The sequence below is a fragment of the Pan paniscus genome, chromosome 18 (assembly GCF_029289425.2).
Source record: "Pan paniscus chromosome 18, NHGRI_mPanPan1-v2.0_pri, whole genome shotgun sequence".
Taxonomy (NCBI): Eukaryota; Metazoa; Chordata; class Mammalia; order Primates; family Hominidae; genus Pan; species Pan paniscus.
In genome coordinates, this window is record NC_073267.2 from 74,657,473 (window position 1) to 74,682,276 (window position 24,804).

At 38.6% G+C, this 24,804-nt stretch overlaps 1 long non-coding RNA gene across 1 annotated transcript in view; it reads right to left on the reverse strand.

Moving 5' to 3' along the window:
- LOC130540870 (uncharacterized) overlaps positions 1–23,405 on the reverse strand; it is a 36,131-nt gene extending 12,726 nt beyond the window's left edge. The window contains exons 1-3 of the long non-coding RNA XR_008954887.2: positions 21,963–23,405; positions 21,570–21,702; positions 20,667–20,820 (exon numbers count right to left, since the gene is read on the reverse strand). This is a non-coding gene — a long non-coding RNA (uncharacterized LOC130540870). The remainder of the gene's footprint in view (positions 1–20,666; positions 20,821–21,569; positions 21,703–21,962) is intronic.
- Positions 23,406–24,804: the final 1,399 nt, after the last annotated feature.

Consider the following 24,804-nt stretch of genomic DNA (forward strand, 5'->3'; position numbering starts at 1 on the left):
TGATCTCTTAATTGATGCCACTACAAATCTACAGCCTCCAGCATTCCCTTCGCCCCTGCAGAGCTGAAGGTCACACATCTCCCACCTCTGGATGGCCAGGCCAGGTCAGTACCCAGAACAGCTCCTTGTGTGCCTACATTCACAGATGAAGACCTTTAAAATAAAATGTACTATGCTGACCCTTTTTGGCCCTGAAAGAACTCCACTAGATTTTACCTTCTCCCTATGATCTCTGGTCTGGTAGAGTTGGTTTTCACCCTAATAACTCCACACGTAGATACTCATCTTCAAAACCCTTATAACCGAGAATTCACTCGAATACTCTAACTTTCCCACTCCACACTTTCCTCGTGACATAGAACCCCTTCTTGTCTGCATATTATAAAATGCGCCTCCAGCTGAATCCCTGATGATACCAATTATAAAACTGGCTCAAAATATTTTTTGTGCAAAGTGGAAGCAATTCAACATTGTAGACCCAGGGAAATATCAGATAAATGGTGTTATAGATGAGCAGGCAATAACACAAACCCAACACTTACTTGCCTAGAAAATTATTTCTTCTGAAGTAGTCTATTATGCTAACACTGAGGTAGAGAGTACCTGCATTCTGATGTTAGCTCTCTCTCGAATCTTAAATAAATAATTTTAGATACATCTCTCTTCATTGAAATTTAATTTTCACATTTTTAAAAGAAGGAAACTTTAAAAAAAAAAGAATTTCCTAGCTCTTATATGATATGGAGGACCTGCCATCTTCCATTGCCAAGGCATGGTGCAGAATAGAGAAGAATTCATCACTATTTGTATAACCTACCACATCACATCTCAAGGTTGATGTGACAGTTGGAGATAATGAAGTATAAAGTGCTTACAAACATAATAGATGTTCAATAGATTTTAGTTTTATCACACACGAGCATATAATCTATTTGTATTAATATAGTAAAGCACATCATAAATTAAATGCCAACATAAAGTCATAATAGAATACGTTAAATATCTATTTTTTACTATATTGATTTTTAAATAACATTAAACTTTTTCTTCCCTCCAGAGACAGGATGGAGGAGGTAACTTCTTTGAAGCCTGTATTAGGTAGGTTACATTATGTTCTGCTAAGAAAATGCCCCCAAATCTCAATAGTTTGTGATGGCCAAGGATTATTGTCATCCAGTTTACATGACTCTCATGTGTTGGATGTGGCCTGTATCATGCTATTTTTATGCTAGAACTCAAGCTGAGGGAGAAGTTTCTGTTGGGAATATTGTCATGCTTATGCCTGAGGGTCCATGTACCTTGGGACTACACGATGATGAAGTTTCTGCTGAAACGCGCTTATGTCCTTTCAGCTCGTGTTTCATTCACCATGCAAGTCACTTGGTTAAACAATGTGCTACATTTCTTGCTGAGAATTCATTATTTATATATATATATTTATGGGATACATCCAAATGTATCAAGAAATGTATTTACATTTATTTATAACAAAATTAATGAAGCATCTGTCAATAAGATTTTAACTTACTGTTACCTGAAACTTGAAAAAAAAAACCTTAAAACCTGATTTATAAATTTATCAAGATGCTAAAATTAGACTTTTTTTCAGAATGGGAGAGAAAAAAAATGAACAATTTTCTACTTTTTTTTCCTAGCACAAAGCACAATTTACTAAAGACATCAATATAAATTTGACATTGCAGTGACCTACAAAATAAAAGCAGTCAGGATCCAGCCTAGACAACCTACCAGGAAAAATTGTGTGCGTGTGTGTGTGTGCGTGCGTGTGTGTGTGTGTGCATATGTATGTGTTCATTCTATGAAATTGACTATGATAGCTTCAAGGAAACACACAGAGGTGAGACAAAAGAGAGATTACCAGAGAATAAAAACATACAGTACAAAGAATGTTAATTGGAGTGTTATTTAAAACACCATCTTATAAAATCTCAATGAATCCTAATGAATCAGAGGATTTATTTGAGCCTAATAATGGCTAAGTACTTCATAGAATAAAATTGAGGGAGATTAGAATACAAAAAAAATTAAAGGGTCCATCTTGAGCTTAAAAGTCAGGAAATAAAGAAGCATTGCATGTCAGGTCAGTGGAGAACTTGAAAATTTGTTCTGATTTCACCAACATATTTAACTCTCTCCAAAGCTGAGTCTTTGTTTCATAGTCAAGTCATTAGATTCCACCTTTGGCAATATTTTCTCTGCTCCCAGCTCTGCATTCTGTTATTTATTTCCCTTTCTGCCACAGAGAAATGGGGACTTAATAAAAGCATATTTTATTTCCAATCTGCTATTTCATGGTTCTTGCCCTGATAATCATTACTTTTCTTTATTGCAAAACAATTTCTTTCTTAAAAGACATGCATCTGGAATGACCATATTTATGTGCTGGCTGTTCCCTAAATGATAGCAAATGTCCCTTTATCTTTACCAGCTCTTCTGTGTGGGCTGGGGACCAGGGTGGATTGAATGATTGATGGGCTTTATTGGTGAGGGAGGCCCCTAGTTTGACTCCCTTAGGCCAGAACTGAACAGCATAAGCAAAGTGAGGGTTGATAAATTACTCAAATATTTTTGCCCAAGTTACCCTTGAAGCTTCACAACTCTAAACAGATCTGAGGACAGAGGAAATATACTGATATGATTCCACAGAACCCAAATCAAGTTCATAGTCCCATTCCCCTCTGAAGCAGAATAAAGCCCTCCTTTGCCATCTCCTATGGAAAACGCTTGTGGTAAATATCAAGAAACTTGGGGTCAAGTCAAGATTCTTCTATAAAACCCCTGTAACATCAGTTTCCCCACGTGTAAAATGTGACTTCACTTTTTCATTTGATCACTGCCAAATTAATGATGATCATGTCAGCCAGCTTTCATGAATGAATGAATGTATAAGGGAATCGAGAACAGAAAGATTTAATATTCTGTCCTCAGGTCTATAGATAGCATGTGACTGAGCCAAAGTTCCAAACAATTTTGGGCGCCACTGTACACAATGCTGTCTCTCTAGGGATTTTGACAAGAAATGTTGCACCAAAAGGTTGGAAGTGAAAAGAGGAAGACTTCTGCCTGCCCACGTCATGAAATTTTCTTCTCTAAATTTTTGCTTTTTTATTATTCCTTGAACAGTCCTTAATTCACCCTGTCTATGCACATAGTATAATAGTTTAACTTATGCTCAACTTCTTTTCCTTTTATTTGTCCTGGTGCACCCTTAGCTGGTCATCCAGTGACATCTTACCTTCATTATCACTGCTGTGTCCTTAAACTTTTCATCCAAGCAGATGGAGCTTTCCATCCATGCAGATGGAACATAACAAGAGACAGCCAAAATACAAACAGAATCACATCTCAAGAATTGCCCATGGGAAGAAGATGGAAGTCACATCAGATCATCTTGGACTTACATTTCATTCTCCTATATTTTTTATTCCTATGGACATAGACACACAAATATAGGTTAGGAACCCCACTTAAGAGAAGCCTTGAGTTTTTATATATTTTTTCACACCTCTGGCCAAACCGTCTCCTGATCACCTTACCTTGTGAATCAACCAGGAGTCTCTCTCCCTTTTTACAACATGCAATGAATCCCAAAGCAGGAACAACAACCACAGAAATTAACTGTGAACTGTGCTTCCTTTTATGTTCTGTTGGCAAGGCTAAAGTGCAAAGCGCTATACCTTGCTTAGAGTTATAACAACAAGAAGGCCTAGGAAGCCTGGATCCCTGCTTTGAAAATCAAGACTTATCTAGGTCAAGTACTTTTTTACATCTAGTTAAGAATACTTCCCTGGCTGGGCACAGTGGCTCACGCCTGTAATCTCAAAACTTGGGGAGGCCGAGCCGGCTGGATCACTTGAGGTCAGGGGTTCGTGACCAGCCTGGCCAACATAGTGAAACCCTGTCTCTTCTAACAATACAAAAATTAGCCAGGTGTGGTGGTGCATGCCTGTAATCCCAGCTACTCAGGAGGCCTAGGCAGGGGAATGGCTTGAACCTGGGAGGCGGAGGTTGCAATAAGCCGAGATCGTGCCACTGCACTCCAGCCTGGGTGACAGAGCAAGACTCCATCTCAAACAAAGAAACAAACAAAAAAGAATACTTCCCTAATTAATGAAAGTAATTTTGGCTGCTGTGATAATATTGAGTTAGCAAACTATCCAGCCCATCAAACTTACTTCTTTCACTGAGTTGCATCTTTCCATGAGTAACCTTGCTCTGCCTCACACCCAGTGCCCTTAGAATTCTAAGAGTCACCTTACCTTTACTGTATCCAGCATATAGCAAATATATTCAACAATAAGGATAAATGGTGAGGGGAGGGGGACCTCAGCACCCTCCTCCCCTCACTATTTATCCTTATTATTTTTCAAACAGCCTCAAGGAGCCTCAAGGAGCCACACACTTTAAGACCCTTACTTGACATATTGTTCTAGTCATCTTCAAGTTGCCATGTTGTCACCAGAATGGTGTCCTTAAAAATATATCTGTAGAATGATACTTTCCAAAGTCTGCAAATGGGTGGAGGGATGAAGAGAGGTAGGTTAATGAGTACAAACATAGAGTTAAATAAAAGGAATAAGTTCTAGTGTTTGATGGCACTGTACGGTGACTCTAGTTAACAATGTTATGTTATATATTTAAAAATAGCTAGATGTGAAGATTTAAAATGTCCCCAACACCAATAAATGATAAACATTCAAGGTGATAGATGCTCTAAACTTCCTGATTTGATCATTACACATTGTACGCATGTATCAAAATATCACATGTACCCCATACAAATGTATAATTATTATATATCAATAAATTTGTTTTGAATATGATTATTTTCTTTGTTTTTTGCAAACTCCAAGTGGATAGTTCACCTCCCCAGCCTTATCCTTGTCATTCACCCATTGGTACCCTCCACCCCAAGACCAAGTCCCTGAAAGTAGCCTCTCAGCACAATGCTGACTTCTACTTGCCAGCCTATGCTCTTGCTATTGCAGCAACCTGGCATAGCTTCCCTGCTTTATCTAGCGAGGAGGTCCCTACTTGTCTCCAGCTTTCAGCTCATGCCATCTCCTTTGTGAGGTGAGATATATATATAAAACATCAGATAAAATGGCACACTTGTAACCTTTCCATGTACTCTAACATGGCACCTCTACCATCACATTGAATTGATTTGTACAAGATTTGGTTTCCTCCATTATACTGTGGTTTTCTTGGCATCATGCCTCATCTTAATTTGTATCTTTAGTGTCCAACACAGGGTCTGGTATTTAGAAAGTATCAAATAAATATTTGTGGAATAAATCAACAGAAGCACAACTCATTTTCCTCATTTCCTGTCATCTGCCTCAGAACAACCCTTTCAGATACTCTAAAAAATTATTTCCATTGTCTTAGATTCTGCAATAACTCAGACATCCTGTCTATAACACTTATTAAACATAATAACTTTGAAATAATTTCTCTGTGCAAATATTCAGGGGCTCATCCATAACTAAGTGAAATACAGCCTGAAATAATCAATCATTATTTTCTAAACCAAAGACCCTGTAATTAAGGAGTCTGTCAATGTGCCAACAACTTATGGGTCTAGGCATTAATTTTTGTTTGTTAAAGGACCTTAAAGATAATGTAATATGAGCCCATTGTGAAATGGATTAATAAATTGCTTGTCTCATTTCACTTGTTCATTTCTATCTAAATTCTGCAAGAAAGAAGAAAAGTTGTGCAGTTTTATTTCTTTAAAAATTTGACATGATGCACACTTTCTTGCAAAATCAGAGGAATCATCGTGGTATCTGTCAACTGTGTGGAAGGTGGAAGTGAACACCTGCACACTATGTCACATGATATAGATAATTTCTTTTTATCCTTTGTTGAGTTTATTCTTCAACAAATACGGACTAAATGCCCTCTTTATGGCATGCACACATTGCTATTGCTTTTTTGGAGATGATACAAACTGAAGCCTGGAGACTGGGTCTGAGTTACCCTAGGCTTCTCATTCAGTAACAGGCAGCATCAGAATCAGAACTCAGGTTTGACTCCAGGGCCCATGTCCATCCTTTCACACCTTCAGTCATTATGCATTTGATTCTAAGGCCCTATGTGATGTATTGCTCGATGCTTTTTCTTTGAAGCAGTTAAAGGCAAGGTGAAGGAAATCCCACAGAGGCCAACACTCTTATGAAAAGATCCACTTGACACATAACTAAAGCATCTGAGCTGAAACAGGACTTGGCAATCATCTGCTTGATCTCTTTCATTTAAAAGATGAATTAAATCCATTTAAAGATGAATTAACAAACATTCAATGTGTATCTTCTATAGCCCATTCATTTATTTTATTTGCTCAACCAATATTCACGGAACACCTACTATATGAGACACAGTGCTAAACAGGGGTTAAAATATTAAACAAGGCCAGGCACTGTGGCTCACGCCTGTAATCCCAGGACTTTGGGAGGCCGAGATGTGCAGATCACCTCAGGTCAGGAGTTCAAGACCAGCCTGGCCAACGTGGTGAAACCTTGTATCTACAAAAATACAAAAATTAGCCGGGCATGATGGCGGGTTCCTGTAATCCTAGCTACTCGGGAGGCTGAGGCGGGAGACTCGCTTGAACCCGGGAGGCAGAAGTTGCAGGGAGCAGAGATCACACTGTTGCACTCCAGCCTGGGTGACACAGTGAGATTCCATCTCAAAAACAAACAAACAAACATTAAACAAGACAGACTTGCTTTTAAGTGCTCATGGAACTCAAAATTTTCATCAGAGTAATGGGATGAGACAAAGTTACACGGAAACCCCCTGAGATACTGTAAGTGTAGGGCCCTTGCAAGTCCACCCTCACCCACCTTATCTGAGTGACAAGGTCCTTTAGCACATGCATGCATCTATTGTTTGTGGATGTAAGGTTAAACACCCATTGCCTCTCCTAGACTTCAAGCTCCCTGAGGTCAAGAACAACGTCTTACTGATAAGGGAAAATCAGGAACTCCTTGTGTTCTCAATATGTTGACAAAATGAATGAATAAATGAAAACATTTGCCATTCATTTTGGAGGAAAGCGAGTTTCCTTCTCAATGCTAAGTTACATGAATTGAACATTAATGACAGTATCAGCAAAAATGAGGGATTTTATGCAGAGAGTGACAAGGGCTTTGATATGAGGGACTCACCAGCTGAATGCAGACCAATGTGGAGAGGAACAAATAGAAGCAAATCAGCAGAACTCAGGCAACACAAGAAAAGGTAAGTTCAAAAGAAACTTCAGTGGATACAATTGTCCCTGACAGTGCTTGCTGATGGGGTTGAATAGTTTTCTGATGAATAGGGAGTTAGAAGTTTGTATCAAGAATATAATCAGGATCTCTTATGGGTTGCTTTACATAATTACACTTGAGATAATGATACAGTAAACTGTATGTAGTTCTCACCCCGATAGTCTTTATCTACTCAATCAACAAATATTTTAAAATTGTTTACTGCCTGTTAAACACTAGTATATATTAAGAGCAGTGCTTCTGAGTAATGGATTAAGTAGTTTTTGACTGAATATTTTACTGTTGCTGCACATATCTGAATAAAGCAATCTCTCCAGATATTGTTGGAGATGGGCATATGTATTTTGAGGAGTTTAGCTGACAACTGGAGCCCAGATTGAACAAAACTAGTTAAGTCACCTTGCTTTCAGAATGTTACCTTTGGACAAACCCTGTATCTTGTGTGGGTGTGCTAGATGTTACCGTTTCTCATTTAATCTTGACATCATTTCTCCCTATGACAGCCAGATTTATCTTCCAAAATTCATTTGTATTTTAAAACCAAGGTTTTATTTCTGAACATAAAAATGAGATGTTCACTATATAAACTTTGGAAAGTACAGAAAACTTCACAAAAAGAGAAAATTGTTGCTTATAGATTACTATATGTCCAGGTGATTTCCTTTTTTTTTTTAATGTAACAGATTTCTCAAAACAGATCTTAGTATCCTTGTATTAATTTAATTATTTATTTTGGTTCTATAATAACTTCCTTTTATTTATGTTTTTAAATGGACACAGTGAAGATTGTATGCATTTACTGTGTACAACATATTGTTTTGAAGTTTACAGACATTGTAGAAAGACTAAATCTAGCTAATTAACATATAATTAATAAGCATTTCTACATGTTCGCATCATTTTTAAAATGACTATACATAATAAAGACACTATACTTATTAAGCACTTCCTACTTGCTAGAAACTATTCTAAGAGGCTGAAATTTGCTAATTTTTCAATCCCTAAGACAAAGCTGTGAAATAGGTTTTTCATTTTATTATGAAATTAGCTTCATTTTACAGATGGAAGAATTAAAGCCATGAAAGTATCAATAAGTTGCTCATTTGGGAGGCTGAGATGGGCGGATCACGTGGTCATGAGTTCCAGTCCCACCTAGCCAATATGGTGAAAACCCGTCTCTACTAATAATACAAAAATTAGCCAGGCATGGTGTCGTTCGCCTGTAGTCCCAGCTACTCGGGAGGCTGAGGCAGGAGAATCAATTGAACCCAGGAGGTGGAGGTTGCAGTGAGTCGAGATCGCACCGCTGCACTCCGGCCTGGTGACAGAGCGAGACTCCGTCTCAAAAATAAATTAATAAAATAAAATATAAGTTGCTCATGGTCACACAGCTCATTGAAGGTACAGCCAGACTATGAATCCAGATAACACAACTGAGAGTTTACATCTTAACCACTAGGACTCATTGCCTTCTATTTATCAATTAGGATAAACCCTAATTGTGCAAAATGTGTGCATAGTTTTTTTAAAAGAAATCACATAGGTCTATGAGTAACAAAATTCAGTAAACCTTCCCCAATCTGGCATTTTTCTCCCAGAAACAACTGTTCACAAATCTCTTAATTGTTTTCAATTATTCTATTCACCTTTCTATTTCTAAATAATATGCTAATACTTATTTTCTTTTTTTATCTTTAGATATCATCTATCAATTTTCTAGCATGAAGATGAGGTTCAGTTCTTTCATACTCACTGTCCCTTGTCAAACATTCTCTCTTTCTCTCTTCTTTCTCTTCCCTCTTCCCGAGCCCTCTCCTTTCTCTCTTTCTCTGATTTCCTAAAAATATAATATTTTGTGTAAGTCAACATTCAGTGTTTATTATGTTTACTTTTGAATGCATATACACAGTGTTTATAACTATCACAATATATGATAAATGTACTTCCTTTCTTGAAAAATACTCTCCCCCCTGGAAGTAATAGTTGCCTGGTAAAATTTTGAGGGAATTGTCATTTAATTTTTTGCCTCTTTATCAATGATACATCTCCTGAATCTCTGACAAAATGGCAAAATCTCCTCTTGACATGGTCTAGACCATCAGTTCCATTTTCTTTTCTGGAAGACAGCCTCACTGAAGCCTCCATCCTGCTCCAATATGGACCGGTTGCTCTCAAAGTTCTCTATACAACTGTGGTTTGAGACATGTCTTCACCTTCAGACTGGATATTCCCTTTGCCTCTCTCCTGTTAAGTGTCTGTCATCTCCTCTAGGTCAAGTCTTCATCTTTCTTGACTCACTCTTTCATGCTGGTGGTATATCTCTTCCAGAGGCTTCATGAGATGGTGCATGGTACATCTAATATTTTAAGATTGCATGTCTAAAAATATCATCTTAAAACTCTCTCACACTTGGTTGCTGGTTTGCTTGGATATAGGATATTAGGTTGAAAATAATTTTACCTTAAAGTTGTGAAAGTATTTCTTCTGGTCTTAAAGATTTAGCTGCTGCTGAGTTATTATTCCAAATTCCTTCTGTGCTCCTTTTCCCCCTCTCTGTAATCTTTTGGGATTATTTCTTTAGCCTCATATTATGAAATCTCAGGATGACATCTCTTGTATTCATTTCCCATTAAATATGCTGGGCACTCAATATAGCTTTAGATCGGAAATAAGTCAGTTAGTCACGAAACATTTTCTTAATAATTTCTTTAATAATTTTTCCATTTCATTTTTACTATTAATTCTTTGTAAAACATCTACACATTAAATATTAAACTGTGGAAAAGAACCTCTATTTGTGTCTTTTCTCCCCCTTTCCTCTGAGGGATCCTTAACTCTTCCAGTCCTTCTAATTTTACTTCTGATGTGGTATTTTTAATACAAGATATTTTTCCCATTTATGTATATTCCTTTTCTGTAACATTTATTTCATGAATTCATTATCTGCTCTGATCTCCCTGATGATATAAATAAGGAATTCTTCACTCACAGCATTTTTCTGTTTGCTTCAAGTGCACTATTTTCCCCCTACATATGTCTATTTATCTGGTGTCTGTCATTCTTGTTAGTGATGTCACTAAAGTGGTGATGTTCACTGACAGTCATTCACATCTTAAAATGAGAACCAGAGGGCTGATTAAAAGTTTCACGTACTGGGGGGAGATTAATTTATGAAAGCCATTGTATGGGTGATAAGGTAGAAATACAGCTGTTTTGTTGAGAGGATTTCAATAGTCAAAATCTATTTTTATTGTGTTGTGTTGTGTTGTACTGTATTGTATTGTATAGGATTGGATTGTATCCTATCCTATCTATCCATCTATTCACTCATCTATCCATCTATTTATTTACTTTTTTTCTATTTCTCTTGAGCTGGTCAGGTTTTCTAGTCAAAAAATAAACTCAGCCAGGTGCAGTGACTCACACCTGTAATCCCAATAGTTTGGGAGGCCGAGGCAGGTGCATCACCTGAGGTCAAGAGTTTGAGACCACCCTGGCTAACATGGTGAAACCCTGTCTCTACAAAAAATACAAAAAATTAGCCGGGTGTGGAGGCCTGTGCCTGTAGTCCCAGCTACTCTGGAGGCTGAGACATGAGAATCACTTGAACCCGGGAGGTGGAGGTTGCAGTGAGACAAGATCATGCCATTGCCCTCCAGCCTGGGTGACAGAATGAGACTCTGTCACAAAACAACAACAACAACAAAACAAATAAACAAACAACAACCAAAAAAACCCACCTCATATCTCCAAGAATTCTAAGATTGCTCATCAAAATTATAGGAGCCAAGTGAGGAAAGGGGGTTGGAGGTGGCGTCTCACCTCTCTAGTCTGTAGAGATTCACTTACTCTCCTCCTTTTTGGTATGATGCCTCATTTATATCCTTGTCTGTGCCTGGTAGCCCAAGGCTGGAGTTTCTGGTTCATTTTCTCTAGGTATCAAACTTACAGTCTTCCACTGAAGTTGGTAAGTGTTGGTTACCTGGTCTCCCTAAATGGTAGACGTGACTTGAGGATCTGAGCGACTTTACATAAAGTCATATGAAAAACTCCTCTGAGTTTGATTCTGCAACTCATTCTGCCTTCTGAGACAACTGGAGTGTCTAACTTCAGGGGCTTTCTCAAGTTCTCAGACACAAAGGGGCTTGCGCTTCCTGGATTCCCCAGCTGCTTCCATTTTAGGAAGTCAGTTTTCACTCTTTCATCAGTTTTCTATCTTCTAAATCTGTGTTTTCATCACTTTTCTACTTTGATTTTCTGTCTTGTTCTCTTTGACTTTTTAGGCTTTTGCCTCTTTCGGGCTTTTCTTGTCATTTTAGTGAAAAGTTGGGAGGGATCAGTGACAAACCCAGATATTCCTTCACCCATTTTTAGCTGGAAATCCATAACAGCATTTCCAGGTGATTATTGTCCCATTTCACAGATAAGGCAACTGAGGTAAAGAGAATTTTTAGCATACTTAACGTCATAAATTGAGTGAATGAGCCTGTGAATTTGGTGCTCTTTCCTGGGGAGTAGCTGACTCTTGCCTTAATCCTGGGCTCTATCCAGCTAAGCAGTCATTATTCTCCTTAGATCTAACCAACAAGCTCCAGCCCTAGATTTATGAGTCTGCTCTGAACGCTGAAGTCTGAAGAAAGATATATGTGATTTCCAAAGTTTCATGCTCATCCCTCAAATAGATCTTTAATTTATTGCCTTGAAATCCAAATAAATAAAATATTGTATATGAATGATGTAATGGCTTCGGGCCAGAGCTCCCTGTGATCCTGCGACAAATTTTGGATTGGTGTTGCCATAAAACGTCCCTGCCCACACCTCAAAACCACACATAAGCCGTCATTAATCTCTCGGCTTATGAGTTGTGTTACTATCTCAGATTGATTCAAAAATATTTGGGTGTGGGTGCATACAAAGAGTTCACAACATTGTTATATGAACTGTAGTAGATGTTTAAAAGTTAAGTAAAAGAAAAAAATGAGTTAATGCTGAATATCAGAGTCCAGGGAGATCATACTGATTCCTTTGTTTACATTTAGACATTCTGCGATCAATCTTTACTTTTTACCTTACTTTTTTCTCCTAAACATTTTATTATAAATTTTTTCAAAAATATGGCAAAGTTGAGAGCATTTTACAGTGAGCAATCATCTCTTCCACCTACTTTCTACCATAAGCATTTTACTATACTCATTTTTAAAATCACGCATCTATCTATCCCTCTGTCCATCCATCAATTCACTTGTAACACATTTCAAAGTAAATCTCAGATACCTGTACACTTTCCCTAACTACTTCAGTGTGCACATTATTAACTAGAGTTGATTATTTATTTACAATATTTTTCTTTCATGTCAAGATTTATACATAACAAAATGCAAAAATCCAGTTTCCATTCATTGAGATTTTACAAAAGCATTTATTTCTTGGTCTTTCATTTTCTCTTGTAGTCTATGCATTTATTTAATTCAATAGATGTTATTAAACACATCCCATGTGCCAAACATTTATAATGACACACATTAATATGATGTATGCTAGACAGAGGAGACAGTGGCTAATTCTCATGTTGGAAGTCAGGGAGTTAAGCAACAGAGAGAGAGAGAGATGTTACAAAAAGCATTTATCACTGAATAAACCCATGAACAAAATTGAAAAGAATGAGAAAATATGGTGTGTTTAGGGCAAAATGCATTGTCTTTTGTAGCCTGAGCCTAATGAGAGTATGCATGTGTAGGAGGGTGGTGAGTAAGAGACGTAATTATTTTAAAAATTCGAAATTCAAAACAACATGTATTAAAAAGTTGGCAATAAATGAAGTGCTTCATACTATAGCACTGAGCTTATGAGAAAGCCTGCACTTCTTCAGCTGTTCCTTCTTGAACCAAAATGACAAACTGACAACTCAGATTTTAGCCTGTTTTATTTCATTGATAAACTGCTAAAATTTAGATTTAATGCATGTTTGATTTCTGACTTTTGAAATTTGTTTGAAATGTTTGAAAATTGACTACACATTTGCTCCCAAATGTCTTAATATAAATGTTTGGGGAAAACAACCAAGTGAGTATTCTAAAGTGTGAAAAGATCACTATGAAAAATGCTTCATTATTTAAATCAAACTATAAATGAGTTTGCCGCAAACTGGAAAATAAGGAGAAATATTAAGACTCAAAGCCTTAAAATAGTAAAAAAAAAAAAATGAAAAAAAGAAAACTTTTTCTTAAATTTGTGGATTTATGACTATGAACATGACATGGTGCAAACCTTGTCATCATTCATTCATTGACCCAATATGCTCTGATGACAGATGCATAAGAGGGGCTGTGTGTGTGTGTTTCCCTAAAGAGGACACTATTTTTCTGACTCTCCAATTAACTCTCTGACTTCTCTGTACTACTCCTGGTTTAGGATCTCACGTCAGACAACATTCTCTACCTGCATCATTATTTTATCCATCTATCCTGAGTGATTTGCACTTCTGTGATAATGACTACTGTATTGTACTGCTATATAATATGTAAAAATTTTAAAAAAAATTGAGGGAGAAAATGAGCTTTGGTTATTTATTTATTTATTTATTTAGAGACAGAGTCTCACTCTATCGCCCAGGCTGGAGTGCAATGGCACAATCTCGGCTCACTGCAACCTCCACCCCCCGGGTTCAGGCGATTCTCCTGCCTCAACCTCCCGAGTAGTTGGGATTACAGGCATGTGCCACCACACCGAGCTAATTTTGTATTTTTAGTAGAGACGGGGTTTCTCCATGTTGGTCAGGCTAGTCTTGAACTCCTGACCACAGGTGATCCAGCCGCCTTGGCCTCCCAATGTGCTGGGATTACAGGCGTTAGCCACTGTGCCCGGCCTATTTATTTTTAATCTTGAAGTGTTACCACCATCCCTGGTGCAGAATATAAGTATGTGATCGGTAAATCTTTCTTATGCTGATATATATTACTCAGGCAGTGAATATTAAATTAGTTCAGAGAACAACGTATATTATTGAAGAGGGAGTAGTCAGGGGGAGTTTTTTTTTTGGGGATAAGGAAGGATGGGTGGAGAGCCAGAGTAGGGGCTAAGAAATCAAAGATGGCTATAACTGCACATGCAAGGGAATAGGGATGTACGTAAACATGGTTCATTTGAGATCAGCAGGAATGTTCCCTTTTGGCACTGATGCAATTTATTTTACTTTATTCCCTCTTTCACGCCAGAATTTCAGTTTTAGCCTCCTTCTTTCTCTTTGACATTGAACAGAAGGGGAAGAGGAAGGAATTCAAGATAACTGGTCAGAAGGTACTGTTTTCCATCAGACACACTCATCCACTCATCCATAAATCCATTCATTTTTCCCATTTATCTCATCCAGTTATCTACCTATCAAGTCAAACTTGTACAAGTAAACCTAGTCTCATCCAAAAGAACAATGGATATCTAATTCAAAAAGGAGTAAAAATGATGTCTTCTGGCTGGAAAATGAATTGAAGAGTTAAATTAGCTAGACAACAAAGGGTGGGCAGAAAGAGGTACAGTCACCAGGCAATAAATCACTCTACCAATATCAATAACAATTAATGTATTGAGGAATTTGCAAATAGCTATAACTAGTGCCAGATCATTCTTCATGCAGTGAGAGAGCACAAAGAGTCTAACCACTCCTTAAGACACCTCTGCCAGCCCAAAGCCTTCTGATGTCTCTCTCAAATATTACTGATGTTCAGTCACAAAAATTTACTTGGAAAAATAATCCACCATTATAATGGGCTACACAGACCCACATATGAGTAAAGAGCCTATTTATTCAGCTACTGAAAATGCTGCTGGAAAATACCTTTCAGCAACCAGTTATCTTTGGGAAGAGCCTTGGCGGAAGAGTACTGCCTTGCCCAACTGGTGCAGCGTGCATCCAATGTCTGGTTGACACAGGAGTGTGAAGACCTGTTTCTTCACTCCAACTCTAAAAGGCCATCCCAGCTTCAGATGTCCTCATGACATCACTCGAATCCTTTGTTAAAACTACCTTGCATCTTCATCACTCCATCTACCTAATTTTTCCTTCCCTATCCTTTTGTAGGTGTTGATTCCAAGAGTACTCTATAATAAAGTAACTGCAGCATTCATCTCCATCTCAGGGAATCAAACCTGCAGTAGAAACGAAGACCTATAGGGGAGCTTTCCAAGGGAGGCTCAGACAGATGCAGATGATCTACTGAGGCCCCGTAGTCACATCCTGTCTATGCAGAAAGTAATTCATAGTTCTCTGAGATCAGCCTAGTGAAAGCCACACTAACAAAACAGCTTCATTCAAAACTACCTTATAAGCAGGAGGCTCAGAGAATCAACACTCCAAGACAAGGGTGATCATACCACATTAATTAATCCAATGTCTTTAATTTACTATGAGGAAATGAAAGTCCATAGGAAATCACTGATGGGGCAGAACAAGGAATTCTGCCATTAGTTTTATGATCCCTCAATATGTCTTCCTATTTTATGTGTACTAACTAGAAAATTGTTACTCTTAGGATGTCAGGAACAAGGGGGACTATAATAATTAGGGCTTGAGTATCACTTGAGTCTTCACGCCATCATGAGTAGGAGCTCACCAAAGGAAACTGTTTAGTATCTCAGGTCAGGTCATGTAGGAAGTTAGTTAATAAGTTAGCTAATAAGATTTTTCAAATCTTATTCTGTGAGACACACTGTAATCTGGTAACTATTCCCCCATGTGGGCTTCTATCAACACATCTATATTTCCACCCATTCTTTTACAACTCTTTCTAGATATGATTGTGGGCAATCATTTGGATTCACATCAATATTTTCTTGTTACTACACACTTTTTCCCCTGCTTTCCTCACCACATGTGTTACTGACAGTTCTTTATATTATTTAATGATATTTGTTCAAAGATATTTAGCAAGGAAACCTGATCTGGAACTAGGACCCAGAACTTCCAGTCCTGAAATTTTGATTCCAGTAAATTGATGTAGAAACCAAAGGCACAGGTAAAAATAAGAAGTTAGAAAGGGGAGGGTTTGATTAGTAAAAGAAAATAGTGCAGTTTTACATATACAGGTATAAAGGGGGGGACATATTGTAAATTATTTTTAATGCAAGGCTAAAAATTGGAAAGTTAATCGAGTGTTCAATGGGAGCCAATAAGTGTTTTGAAGATCATGAGAATCTGTTGGCTGTATGATTTATTGGAGAAGAGAAAGTTTGGATGTGGAAAGTGAGCTAGGGAGACCGTTGCAAGTTTAGGAATGAAGCTATGGGGATTTGCAGATAAAATTAGAAGGAGAGAATGAATGTTAGATGTGTTTGAAAGATTGATTCTAAAAGAAGTAGAGTGGTTAAGTGAAAAGACTCTGGAATTTGGCATTACTAAGGCATGGATTTGCAACATACGTCCACCACATTTGTTTTGGTATAAACATCTAAACCTCATTTTCCCTAATAAAGTGGGTATATAAAGCTTACTTCACATGGAAAGTATTGATACCCTACAAATGCTGGTTCTAATACTATGATTTTGAGAGAGGGCAGGTAGGGGATCCAGAATGACCCCCAGGTATCTCACTTAGATGAATGGATTGGTGAAGATGGATTTTCCTGAAATAATAATAATAATAAACTGAGAAGAAGGATTGGGGAGGTTTCAATTCAATTTTGAAGCAGTTGGTTTGGAGGTACTTTCACAACACCAGTTGGAGATGCCCAGGTATTGATTGGATATATGAGTATGAATTAGAGAAGCATCATCTGGCTGAAGAGACAGATTTGGGCAATGACTCATAGAGATAAATAAAAATGGACACCAAGTAGTGACTGGCAGAATAAACGATGTGAATCCTTAAGTCTAAATCTTGTGAAACAATAAGGATTGCAGTTTGGGAAATGGGATGGAAGGTTATACACACACACACACACACACACACACACACACACACACACACACAAACACACACACACACAGTGAGAGAGCCTTTAGAAAGATATCAATAGAACCAACAACATGGATTATGAAGAAACACAGAGGTGAAAGAAAGAATGCAAAAACAGAATGATATGTAAGCATGCGTGGGTGCATAGGGGTGTAGTCATCGTATACTCCATAACAAAATTTCTAAAACTGGTCTCTACGGAACACCAGTCCCATGAATTAGCTCCATGAAAGAAAGTAGAAGGAAACTTTGGGTATTGCTTTAAGCTCTGACAGTCTCAGAGATTCCTAGAGTAAAACACCTTCTTAAAGAATCTCAGAAATTTAGCAGTAAAGCAATTTGCTTACATCAAGTGATATGGTTTGGCTGAGTCCACCCAAATCTCATCTTGAATTGTAGTTCCCATAATCCCCACGTGTTGTGGGAGGAACCCAGTGGGAGGGAATTGAATCATGGGGGCAGTTATCTCCATGCTGTTCTTGTGATAGTGAGTGAGTTCTCATGCGATCTGATGGTTTTATAAGGGGCTTTTCCCCACCTTCACTCTGTACTTCTCCTGGCTGCCACCATGTGAAGAAGGATGTACTTGCTTTCCCTTTCACCAGAATTGCAAGTTTCTGGAGGCCTCTCCAGCCATGCTGAACTGTGGGTCAATTACACCTCGTTCCTTTATAAATTACCTAGTCTTGGGTATGTCTTTATTAGCAGCATGAAAACAAACTAATGCATCAGTGTTTCAGAAATTGCTTCTCATTTTCCTACTCAAACATCTTTCATCAAATTAGAATTATTCAGGACAGAGTGCAGTGAATATTCATCATATGATCAAATTCCTCTAGAAGGGGCCAAAGAGTCACAGGCCTCAAGGAAAATAATTGGAATGAATTGGTAGAAGGGAAATGAGATTATAAGTGATAGAATTAATGCCTGAGAGAAAAATGGGAGGTAAGTGTAGGCTTTATTTCATGGAATAAAATAATGGTCATCATTTGTAGGAGTACTATGCTTAAGGGAATTTTTATTATTTTTTTCTTTTTATTTTGAAATAATCATAGATTCACAGGAAGTTGCCAAAATATGTACCAAGAGGTCCTATATGGCCTTCACCAACTTTTCCCCAATGATGACATCTCACATAACTATGGTACAACAAAAACATCAGAAAATTGACATTGATATAAATCACAAGGCTTATTCAGGTTTCACCAGTTTTATATGAACTTATGTGTGTGTGTGTGTGTGTGTGTGTGTGTGTATAGTTATATACAGTTTTATCACATGCGTGGATTTGGGTAACCACCACCACCACCACATTCAATTCAAGACACAGAATGTTTTCATCGCCACAGACTACTTATTTGTCTTATTCTTTTCATCTTTTATATTATCCCACCAATCCCCTACACCAACCCAAAGGTCTGGCAATGACTAATCTCCATCTCCATAATGTTTTTTTATTTCAAAAATGTTATATAAATGGAATCATACAGCATGTAATATTTTGAGACTGGCTTTTTTTCATTCAGCATAATTCCCCTGAGATCAACCCAAGCTTCTGTGTGTAGTCGTAGTCCACTCTGTTTTTACTGCTGTGTAGTAATTAATGGTATAGATGTACCACAGTCTGTTGAATTATTCACCTGCTGAAAAACATTTAGGTTGTTTATAGGTTTTCCCTATTATGAATAAAGCTACTATGAACATTTATGTACAGGTTTTTATATAAACTTAAGTTTTCATTTTTCTAGGATAAATGCCATCTGTGACTCCTGAGTTATAAAGTAGTTGTATATCTAGTTTTATGGGAAACTGCCAAACTGTTACCTAGAGTGGTGGTACCATCTCACATGCCCACTAACAATGAATGAGTGATTCAGTTGCTTCTCCAGATTTTCAGCATTTGGTGTTTTCTCTATTTTTATTATTGCCATTCTAATAGCTATGTAATGATATCTCATCGTGGTTTTAATTTGAGTTTCTATAACAGCTAGCGAGGAACATCTTTTCGTGTGCTTATCTGCCATTATTTGCTTATATCTTTGGTGAAATGGCTCTAAATGTATTTTGTCCATTTTCTAATTTGAACGTTTTATTAGTTTTTCGTTCTCTTGAGTTTCAAGAGATTTTTATATATTCTAGATACTAATCCTTTTCCAGATACATGGTTTGCCAATACTTTCTCCCAGTGTGTAGCTTGTTTTTTCATCCTCTTGATAAGGTATTTCAAAGAGCAAATTTTTAAAATTTTGACAACAGCCAATTTATCCTATTTTTCTTTTATGGCTTTTGTCTTTAGTATCAAGTCTAAAACATTTTTGTCTAACTCCAGATTTTAATGATTTTATCTTGTTTTTCCTTTTTTTCAAAAGTTTTATAGGTTTACATATTTTATTTAAGTTTGTGATCTATTTTAAATTGATAATTGCACAAGTTGTGAGTTTAAAGTCCAGATTTAGTTGATGTTGTTATTGTTTTGCCTGTGGATGTCCAAATGTGACATTTGGACTCTTTTTTTTTTTTTTCAGATGGAAACTCGCTCTGTCACCCAGGCTGGAGTGCAGTGGCATGATCTCAGCTCACAGCAACCTCCGCCTCCCAGGTTTAAGCGATTCCTCTGTCTCAGCCTCCCAAGTTGCTGGGATTACAGGTGCTCACCACCACACCTGGCTATTTTTGTTTGTTTGCTTGTTTTTTGAGAAGGGGTTTCACCATATTGGTCAGGCTGGTCTCGAACTCCTGACCTCAGGTGATCCACCCACCTCGGGCTCCCAAAATGCTGGGATTACAGGTGTGAGCCACCGCACCTGGCCCATTCGGACCATTTTTAGGCAAGGCTACCCTTTTGTGCTTTTGTCAAAAATCAGTTGGGTGTATTTGTATAGGTTTATATCTGGGTTCCCCATTCTGTGCTACTGGCCTGTGCCCTTCTCTCTGCCAATACCAGTCTGCCTTGATTATTATTGCCATAGAATAGCCTTAACACCAGACAGGGTGACTCCTTTACCCTTTTTTCCCCACAGTTGCTTTATCTGTTTTATGTCTTTTGCCTTTCCATATGGATTTTAGAATAAGCTTGTCTATGTCTACAAAAAACCTTGCTGAGATTTTAATAGGAATTGTATTAAACCTACAGATTAATTTGGGGGAGAATCAACTTTGTATTCTGTTGATTCTTCAAGGAAATGTTTTAAAATATTTTGTTTTATGAAGAGACTTCGGCAGTTATAGAAAGTGAGGGATTCAAAGGGGGTATGTGTAATTGAAGTGCGTCACTGAGGAAACCGACAGGGAAGGCTTGAGGGTTCAGGTGGAGGGGCTCAACTGCAAACTCCAAACACCCAGATCAACATAAACTGAAAGGAAGAGAATCCCAGGGAACTCACTGACCAACAATGAGAAGAAAGAAGCTATACTTGACCTTGAAGCCGGACTTCCAGATTCAAAGGGAAATGTAGACTGTATCTAGAAAACCACATCTAGTTCTCATCTCCAGCGTGGTGAGAAGCCAGAATGAAAACATCTCTGAGAACCCATGTGAACAGGGCTCTGCAATAAATGAACTGCAGTTTAGACTGCAAGAGAGAGAGAGAAAAAATGAATTAGGAAAGCCTGCTGCTTGCTGCTCCAAGAATAAAAGCTGTAGGTGTGGCCTCAGGGGCTTCCCAGTCTCACTTCCCTTCCAGTATTCTGCCTGAATCCATCTCTAATGCAAGAGATCACAACTCTCCATCTTTGGGTTTTGCCCAAAGGCACCTGCTGCCTGCCTTTACCACCTGAGTTCATGTCCTCTAACGCTGTGTGATCACCTGTCCAGAATGACTCTCCTCACTCTTGTACCCATTCTTCCTCACTAACAGTTCCCACCTATACTAACCCTGGCCCTGCATTACACGAGCTGCTTAGCTCACCTGCTGATAACTGGCTGAGAGCATGGTATACCTTCATCCATCAGAGAAATGACAAGAGTTCTGCAGAGAAATGCCTGAAATAGGACTGGTGAGATACTGATCCACTTATGGATGTACATGTAGGCTTTCTGGTGGAAACTCACACTCTTTTTTTGTTTGTTTTTTTATTTATACCCACTGCTCCATTTGCATCAAAGTCATAAACCTCCACCTGCTACCACCCACCCCACAACACAACGCTTCCTAATTTACAGACTGCAATCTCCTGGTAGCTTTCTCATTTTTTCTTGGTAGGTTTAAAAGCTTGATGCCACCAACTGTTTCTCCCCCATCTGCTTTTCTGTGTTCCTTCGGAGAAGTAAAGCACAGCCTCTTGTTGCACCTAAGCCCCTCCACATATCAAGAAAGCTGACTGTGAGAAGCCTTCGACGAACAGCCTCAGGAATGTAAGGTTTGAAGTGATGCACTCTGGAATGGAAATGCCAGTCGCACCACTCCACACCTTTGCCACCTTTGTCACTTTTCTCTGATGCACCATCTCTTCATCTGTAAAACGCAAACAAGAATTCTTACCTCATACTAGTGTTGATGGGATTCTGTGAGATGATGTGCTGGAAATATTCTGAACATGGATAGTGATGATGGTTGCACATTGTGGTCTGGAAACCACCACATTGTACTCTTCAAAATAATTAAAATGGTGAATTTTAGGTTATGTGAAGTTTGTCTCAAAAAAAAAAAAAGAAAAGATTAAAAAAAGTATTTAACACAGAACCCCATAGCCAGAATTCAGCAAATCTCATTACCTCCTCATCAGATGAAAAGTTGCAGCTCCTGGCAGAAAGCCTGGGGCCTTTTGCTTTAGACCAAGTGAAAATTTTAGGAGGTAAGTCCTAAAATCCGAGAGCATTCGCTGGGAAATACACAGGGGTAGAGCTGGAAGGACTTTCCATGTCTGCTGATCATCCCAACAGCCTGCTCCCCTCAGCCACAAGGTTCAAGAGGCACCCTTGGCCTGGACTTTCCTGGCTCTCTCGTCCCTCTTAGCCCTGCCGTTGTCCCCAGGGCTCTTCCCTCTGAGAAATGATTGAAGAGTTGGCTTTCAGACGTTGGTCTCCAAACAGCTCCAGAAGCAGCTGGAAGATTTCATGTGGATGATGATTGTTCACACTTTGACCCATTAAAAAAAAAATAAAACTAAAGCGTGGGAGAGGATGGGTCAGTCAAAATAAACCTCTTCTCTGGAAGACATCCCACAGCTGTGTGCTGAGGCAGCACAGTGTGGAGGTATTGGAGCTTCCAATATGCATAGTTGTGGTTAGGAAGAAGAAGAGAAGACGCCGGTTCATAGGTCCCCACAGCTTCATGGTGGCTCCAAACCAGGAATTAGATACACCTTTCCTTAACACTCGGATTTGTCAGATGCTGAATGCCCTCAGCATTTCAGATTCGATTGAATTCCTTTCAAAGGTGGGATGACACCAAGAGCAAGTTTGTGGTTACTCCATGGAAGCCTGAGTTGGATAATGTGTTGGGGTTCTGGGTCAGGAAAGTGCACATCAGAATCATGGTTCCACCAGCCTGGGCAACATATTGAGACCCCCATCTCTACACGAAATAAAAATCTTAGCCAAGTGTGCTGGTACATGCCTGTAGTCCTAGCTTCTCAGGAGGCTGAGGAGGGGGCTGACTTGAGCTCAGCTGTTAGAGGTTGCAGTGAGCTGTGATCATGCCACTCCACTCCAGCCTGAGTGACAGAGCAAGATCCTGTCTCAAAAAAAAAAAAAAAAAAAAAAAAATCATGGTTCCACCACTTACTGATGACCTTCATCAAATCACATGACCTCTCAGGTCCTCAATGTCATAATCTCTGAAATGGTTTGCCTTGCTGTTTCCTTGGGAAGACAAGAAGTTTTGTCTTAATGCGATGAGCTTATAGTGTCTTTCCCATATAAGACCCTCTATTCATGGTAATAATAGCAGCAGCAGCAATGCCAATCATGTTGATATAGTTAAATCCCCTGATGTTTCATCATCTTTTACCACTTTGTATCACAGAAATGGTCCAAGCAAGGCAGACTTATTTCCAGCTGATGTTTATAGGCATTGTTAACCAAGACAGAGGGAGGGACACCCGGTATCTGGCAGCAAACCAGATTAAAACTACCTGCCATTTAAAGTTTGCAAATAAACTTCTGGGGAATGATAACAGCTATAATAATAATTATGTTGTTGTCAGTAGGATGGTACTCCAAGATACTTGTCATGCTGCCCAGAGCTTTTGTTTTCAAAGAGAGATTATCAGAATAATTGCCAATAGTTATTATAATTTACTTAAAAACTAGCCAGCTCCAGCCTCAGTGATTTCATCAACAGCTCCCTAGAATATATTTCTGTGCTTCACCTTGAAAAGACAGGTGTGATCCAAAGATTAAAACCACAGGATAAAATCACCTTCAGTCTTACCAATCCTAACTTGGGAACGATTGTTCAGGCTCAGCATTATCATGGAAATAAAAATCCCCCTACCACAAAAGACAGGGTAAGTTGAGCTTTGATACGCAGGAAGCCTTAGGAAAGACTCTAAATCTTAGAAGACATAAAAATCAAACAGAACTGAGGTGAGTTCAGTACAAGAACTGCCCAACTGAGAAGGTCAAGAAGGCAGGAAATGATGAGGAATCATGACTGGGAGCCAGTGACCTAAAATGAGATCAGCAGGAATGTGGCTGTGAAAATACAGTCCTGCAGGGATGAGTTCTTTTGAAAGGTCTTTACGCCTGACATTGGGGCTCTCAGTGTAACACTAGCAACCTGGTATTGGACCCAGATCATAAATAGAACTGTCCCCTTGCATGTCTCCACTCCCTAATTAGTGCTTAATGGAATCGATTAGGTAATGAGTGCAGGTCATCAGGGAATCAAGCATCATGTGCCCTGACAGGGACACAGAAATATGCCTTATAGCACTTGCTACTTCCTTCCAAGATAAACAGAGTTAACAATTTGATGTATGTTCCTCAAGACCTACTGTATTAGTCCGTTTTCATGCTGTTAATAAAGACATACCCAAGCCTGGACAATTTATAAAGGAAAGAGGTTTAATGGGCTCACAGTTCCACATGGCTGGGGAGGCCTCACAATCATGGTGGAAGATGAATGAAGAGCAAAGGGACATCTTAGTTGGCAGCAGACAGGAAACAGCATGTGCAGGGGAACCATCAGATCTTGTGAGACTTATTCACTATCACGAGAACAGCACAGGAAAAACCTGCCCCCATGATTCAATCACCTCCCACTGGGTCCCTCCCATGACATGTGGGCATTATTACAATTCAAGGTGGGATTTGGGTGGGGACACAGAACCAAACCACATGATCTACAATCCAGTCTGAAATTTAAAAGCACTATCTAAGGCTCCAGCATTCCTAGGGTTCAATCTTTGCTCTGCCACTAACAGGGTGAGTTTGGTCAAATAACTCTATGTCCTGATTTCCTCATGTGTAATATGGGGTGATACTGCTCTGCTACTCTTTAGCAATTTTATGAAGATTTAATAAATGGATTAAACAATCCAAGTAAAGAAAGAGGAGGGGCTCGGTAAATGGTATAGACACAACGGCTATCTTCCCACATGAGAATATAGAT